Raw genomic sequence first — 6,104 nt, forward strand, 5'->3', positions numbered from 1 at the left:
TAACTACTAATCTGTCTTCAAATGTTACAGGATTGGCTTTTTCTGGGGACTCTGATGACTTCATTTTCCAATATGGTGGAACTCCACAATACTGGCACAAAAATATATCTCAATTTCTCAAAAACACTTTCTCCACCCTGGATAGAGCACATGGAACCTTGAGACACTGTGTGATGAAGCCAGCTAGGATAATTTTACTTCCTCTCTCGTTTTGCCATCTGCCTCCTTAAATTCGTTTTGTTACTGTTAGCTATTTACTAGTAGCATAAGTGAGAAAGTTTGACCCTCAGTTTTAAAGAATTTAACACCAGATCTACTTTTGTTTTTAATTGTATGTATGTAATTGACTATTCCTAGTTAGTATCTCTTGTTACAGCTGAAATTAATAATTGTTTCATAACTTAAATTCTATTGTTGACTTATAAACAAATATAAATTCTGTACAGTATAAACATTTGGAAGACAAAATACTAGTAATCTTAAAGTATATATTTTGCTCAAGTCGGAAACATGTTAGCAAAGCCACCCTTAATTAATTTCAAAGTAATTAACAGTTTTGTCCAAAATTTTGGTTGTATACTTTCATTTATTAATTTCATGATTTAAACAAATAATTCGGCCTAACCCTTGTAGTAGAAGAAACTGTTAAAAGGAACCAATTTTTCGATGTATTCAATTAATTAAATGAGTTAAGTTTTAATTGTAATTTCTGTAAATTTAGCTTTGAACACAGTGTAGTTTCTGCACCTATTATTGTTAGGATATATAAGGGCCCGATTTTTGGTCAAGAGACAGTCAATCCATGGCTGAGTTTCAGATTCTATTCTTCAAGAACTGTGAACTTTGTGGTTAGGCTTTTACTGCTCATAGGTGTTCAACAGGAAACTATTATAGCAGTAAGTGGATGTTTGCTTGCTAACTATTAATGAGGCTTATGGGAAGCTAGAACAATAATGCATTGGCCGTATACATGTATAACTATATGCTATTGGGCGGTTGTGAAAAGTGAAAGCAAAACACTGTGAAACGCAACTGTGCATCTGTTGGCTAAATCATTTACAGTAGTTGCACATCTAACCCCTATATTTTTCAGCCAGTATGTCGACACCAAGGACAACAAACGAATTTAGCTTTGTCTAGAAGTTGATCAAGCTGCTAGAGAAAACACAGAATATATGCAATAGCATATCTAAAACTTCAAGTATTTTGCAATGTATCACGTATTTGTACTATGTTTTTATCAATAGATACGGAGTTTTGAAATCAGGTCATTCATTTTGAAACATCCCTTATAGCTTCTAAGAATATACTGTATCTCAAACACCCTAAAACTGTAAAAATATTATCTGAAATTTGGCAGAATATTGAGATACAGTACGTTACTTACTTTGATGAAATCATCTTTCAGCACATTGTAAGATTTGCATGTGATAGGTACGGTTTCACTCAGTGCTTGTTCCAAAATTGCAGTAGCGAATTCTAGATCGTAGTACTCCTATTGTCAGGAATCCTAACACAACCCTAAGTGGACAAGGAGAGATTGGAACTTGAGTTGTGTGAATTCTCCACATTTTCAACGATTTACAGTAAGCATGGATATCTGCACAAACCAATCATTGCATGTGGATGGGTCTTTATAGCTATAGTTCCACCAGTAATGTAAGCTTTCAAAAAAAAATTATAATTTATTTGTACACCTTGCATTCCTCCAAAGTGCTAAACATCCCTATTAGAGAGAAAAACTGACCAACCATTATTACTGGAGAACTTCGACTATCTTGGATAAAATAATTGTGGGTACTGGGCTGTGTCATTGTAAACTACTGAAACTACTGACATTTCGACCGACTTGCTGTGGTCCTCTTCAGGGTGATCGAAATGTTGGCAAGTTAGTAGTTTGCAATGATGTGACCCAGTACCCAAAATTATTTTATCCAAAATGATACTGATCATGAAAGTCTACAAACATATATCTGGACAATCTTGTTACTGACATTAGTAGTATAAATTATGCCAAAAATTGCGTGTTCCTTAGCAAGAAGAATTTAAATATGCTTAGACCCATTACAGAACCAATCGGTTGTCAAAATCTGTGATCAAGTGGACTGTCAGAAGCAATTAGAGATGGGGCGGTCAGCAATGTTAAAGAAGAATGTGTGTGGATCATTTAATTATTGTCTATGTAGCAATTTCTCCAACTTCGTCACTACAAGACATAATGTTAAGGCAAATCTCCTTTTCTCCTACATGAACATGACAGTTAACAGCAAGAGGAATATTGGGAAAAATCAGTATTAGTAAGGAGACACTGGAAATCATTTTGAAGAAATATAAAAATCCTGTGGCTATACCATATAAAGGGGAAATGGCCAAAATAAGAACAGGTATTCTGACACAAGAGCTGCCTGGAATATTGCAACAGCTTAATGTTGACAACTATTACCTTTCAGACTTGGACATAACGCAGAACTTTGCCAATAGACTGCCAGGAGAGCTGCTTTGTGACTGGGGACAATGGTAGGATGGTTGCAAGTGACTGTTCAAACTGGGTGCGCTCCAGTTGTAGAATAAGAGAACTTTGAAGTCAAGAAACAAAAACTGGAGTATATGGAAGAGACGAATACCATAAAGAGAGTGTAAGTAGCGGAGAGCAGGCATTGTAATTACAGTGATAAGTAATAACTTGCACTCCCATCACTTACTATGAATATTTTCATTCTCTCAATGTTTACACAATGAGTGTAGCGTAGAGTGTGTACTACAGAGGTATGATCTGGCAAAGATATAGCTGTTCTTGCTGTGGTAGGGCAGCGATATTATTGGGAGGTAGAGCCAGTGGTTCTCCATTCCCACAGAGCTGCACCTCCCCCCCCCACAAGTGGTTTACGTCATGATGTGCCTGGGTTGCTGTAAAGGGTGGCTGGCCTGTGAGTAGTGAAGAGTAGTGAATCCTGCAGTGTTACAGAAATGTCTTCTGGCAGGTAGTCTCACAGACTGTAAATTGGCTTGAGGGACCTGGAGCTGGGACCGATTGAGGGTAAACACTGGGTGTGTCCGCTGTAGTCCACACCAGTTTTAGGTGGCTCAGTGACACTTCTCGTTTTTCCAGCTTGCAAGATATCAAAAGTGTTTGGCCCTTGTTTCATCAAATTGTACGGGCCCCTGTACACAGGATGGAGGGTGGGTTTGACAGCGTCAGTCCTTAGCATGATGTGTGTACATGATTGGAGGTCCTTGTGCACAAAGATGGTCAGTTTGGCGTGGTGGAATGGCAGTGGGACGTGGACGTGGGAGATGTGGTCCCTGACACATTTTACTAGATCCGGCAGGTTGACGTCTATGGGCCAGTGGTTTCTGATACAAACTCTGTTAGGAGGGTGATTGGTTCCTCTTGGAGCATATCTGCCAGTGAGGGGTCCAGATCTTCTTTGTAGGCAGCATGTATGCCCAGCAGCACCCAGGGGAGGGCCTACATCTACTCCTGGTTGTGGCATACTGTCTTGAGGGTGCGGTGCCACCGTTCCACAAGTCCGTTGTATTGAGGATGGTAGGCTGTCGCATAGAACCGCTGGCACCCACAGAGGTGGCACAGCTCAGAGAACAGGCACGACTATAACTGCCGGCCATGGTCCATTGCCAGGGACTTGGGGCAGCTGAAGCATGCAATCCATAGTGTGATGAAAGCTGGTGTTGACCGAGATATCAGTCAGAGGTATGGCCTACACCCATCAAGTTGTCGTGTCTATGGCTGACAAGATGTACTTGTATCTGTTTGAATCTGGGAGTGGCCCCCCAAGGTCTATGTGGACATATTGGAAACGGCCCTTCAGGATGGAGAATTCGGGGTCACCACTGTAGGTAATGGAGAGCGGGCATGGTAATTGTTACAATAAATAATAAATCGCACTCCCATCATTTAATATGAATACTTTTATTCACGCAGTGTATACACAATGGGTGTAGTGTAGAGCACATACTATTGGGGACTGAGGACTCATTTGATCTGGCAAAGATACAGTTGCTCTTGCTGTGGTTGGGCAGCAACATTACGGGAGGAGGGGGATGGTAGAACTAGTGGTTCTATGTCCCTGCAGGAGGGTATAAACTGCAATTTCAAAAAAGAAGTAGCTATTGCAGATTTGCAAGCAAAGTTTACGTATTGCTTTAAACACAGTAGTGCCACTGTTAGGATGCAAATCAAGGCTTTTAGTGGCACTAATGTTAGAGCCCAGTTCCTAGTGAATGAGACCGGAATTGAAAATAAATGTGGGTACTCCACTTTCAAATGTTCCTTTACAATGGAAAACCCAGGAGAATTGACCCAATTTAATCATCATACCACTAAAAAACGAGTGAAATCAGTATAAGTGTCAGCGGTGTTGAGAAACATCTGAAAACATTAAAATTGAACAAAGCTCCAGGGCCCAATGGAATCTCTGTCAGATTCTGTACTGAATTTGCAGCTAATGTAGCCTTTTTTCTACCTATAATCTGTTTTAGATCTCTCAAACAAAAGACATAGCCAGTTCCTTAAAAAGAGCACAGGTCACACCTGTCTGTATGAAGGTCAGTAGAAGTGATCCACACAACTACTGTCCAATATCCTTGACACAGATTTGTTGTAAAATCTTAGAACATATTCTGATCTCAAACATACTGAGGTATTTTGAACAGAAAAACCTCCTCAATGTCTACCAGCATGGATTCTGGAAACACTGATCATGTGAAACCCAACTTGCACATTCCTCAAACACACTGAAAGCTTTGCATCAAGGCAAAGAGGTAGATGTTTTATTTCTTGATTTCCGAAAAGCATTTGACTGAGTAATGCATCATGATTTACTGTCAAAAGTATGATCATATGGGGTATCAAGTGAAATTTTTGACGTGATTCTGGGACTTTTCATAGGGAGGACACAGCATGTTATCTTGGATGGACTGCCATTGTCACATGTAGAAGTAACGTTGGGTGTGCCCCAGGGAAGTGTGTTGGGACCCATGGTGTTCATGTTGTAGGTTAACGACTTCGCAGACAATATTAATGGTAACATAAGGCTTTTTGCAGGTGATGCAGTTATCTATAATGAAGCACTATGTGATAGAATCTACATAAATATTCTGTCAGATCTTGATAAGATTTCAAAGCTGTGCAAAGATTGGCAACTAGTATTAAATGTTCAAAAATGTAACACTGTGCACACCATAAAATGAAAAAAACATAGTATCCTATGACTGTAATATTAATGAGTCACTGTTGGAATCAGCTAAATCGTACAAATACCTGGTGTAACACTTTGTAGAGGTATGAAGTGGAAGGATCACATAGCTTCAAATGGTTCAAATGGTTCAAATGGCTCTAAGCACTGAGACTTAACATCTGAGGTCATCAGTCCCCTCGACTTAGAACTACCTAAACCTAACTAACCTCATTCAGTTTGAACGTGGTCATGTAATAGAGCTATGAGAAGCTGGATGTTCTTTCTGTGATATTGTTGAAAGACATGGCAGGTATGTAGCCACTGTAAATGATTTCTGGCGGTGATGGTACGTGTGGTCACAAGATGACTGGACTCCAGAGGACCATGTGGCATCATCGAGGGAGAGGGCCACCATGTTTGGTATCTGACTCTAGTGCATCTTATTGCATCTGCAGCACCAATATGAACAAGAGTTGGCATGACATTGACACAATGAACTGTTACAAATCAGATACTTTAGGGACATCTCTGAGCCATATGCTGTATAGTATGTGTTCCAATGACACCAATTATGACTTCAGTGGGGTCTAGTGGGAGCTCAGAAGGTAGGGTAGAGGTCTGTTGTGTTTTCTCGGTGCCAGTGATGGTCATGTTTGGTTACAAGGAGGCTGGACACATTGGACCTACACACTGGAGCTACACCTGGAGTTATGGCCTGGGGTGCAGTTTCGTATGACAGCAGGAGCACTCTTGTGGTTACCCCATGCACTCTGACTGCAAATTTGTACGTCAGTCTAGTGATTTGAACTGTTGTGCTACCATTCATGACCAGCATACCAGGATGTGTTTTCCAGCAGGACAATGCTCGCCCACGTACCACTGTTGTAACCCAACATGCTCTAGAGG

This window comes from Schistocerca nitens, chromosome 1 (genome assembly GCF_023898315.1).
Source record: "Schistocerca nitens isolate TAMUIC-IGC-003100 chromosome 1, iqSchNite1.1, whole genome shotgun sequence".
NCBI lineage: Eukaryota > Metazoa > Arthropoda > Insecta > Orthoptera > Acrididae > Schistocerca > Schistocerca nitens.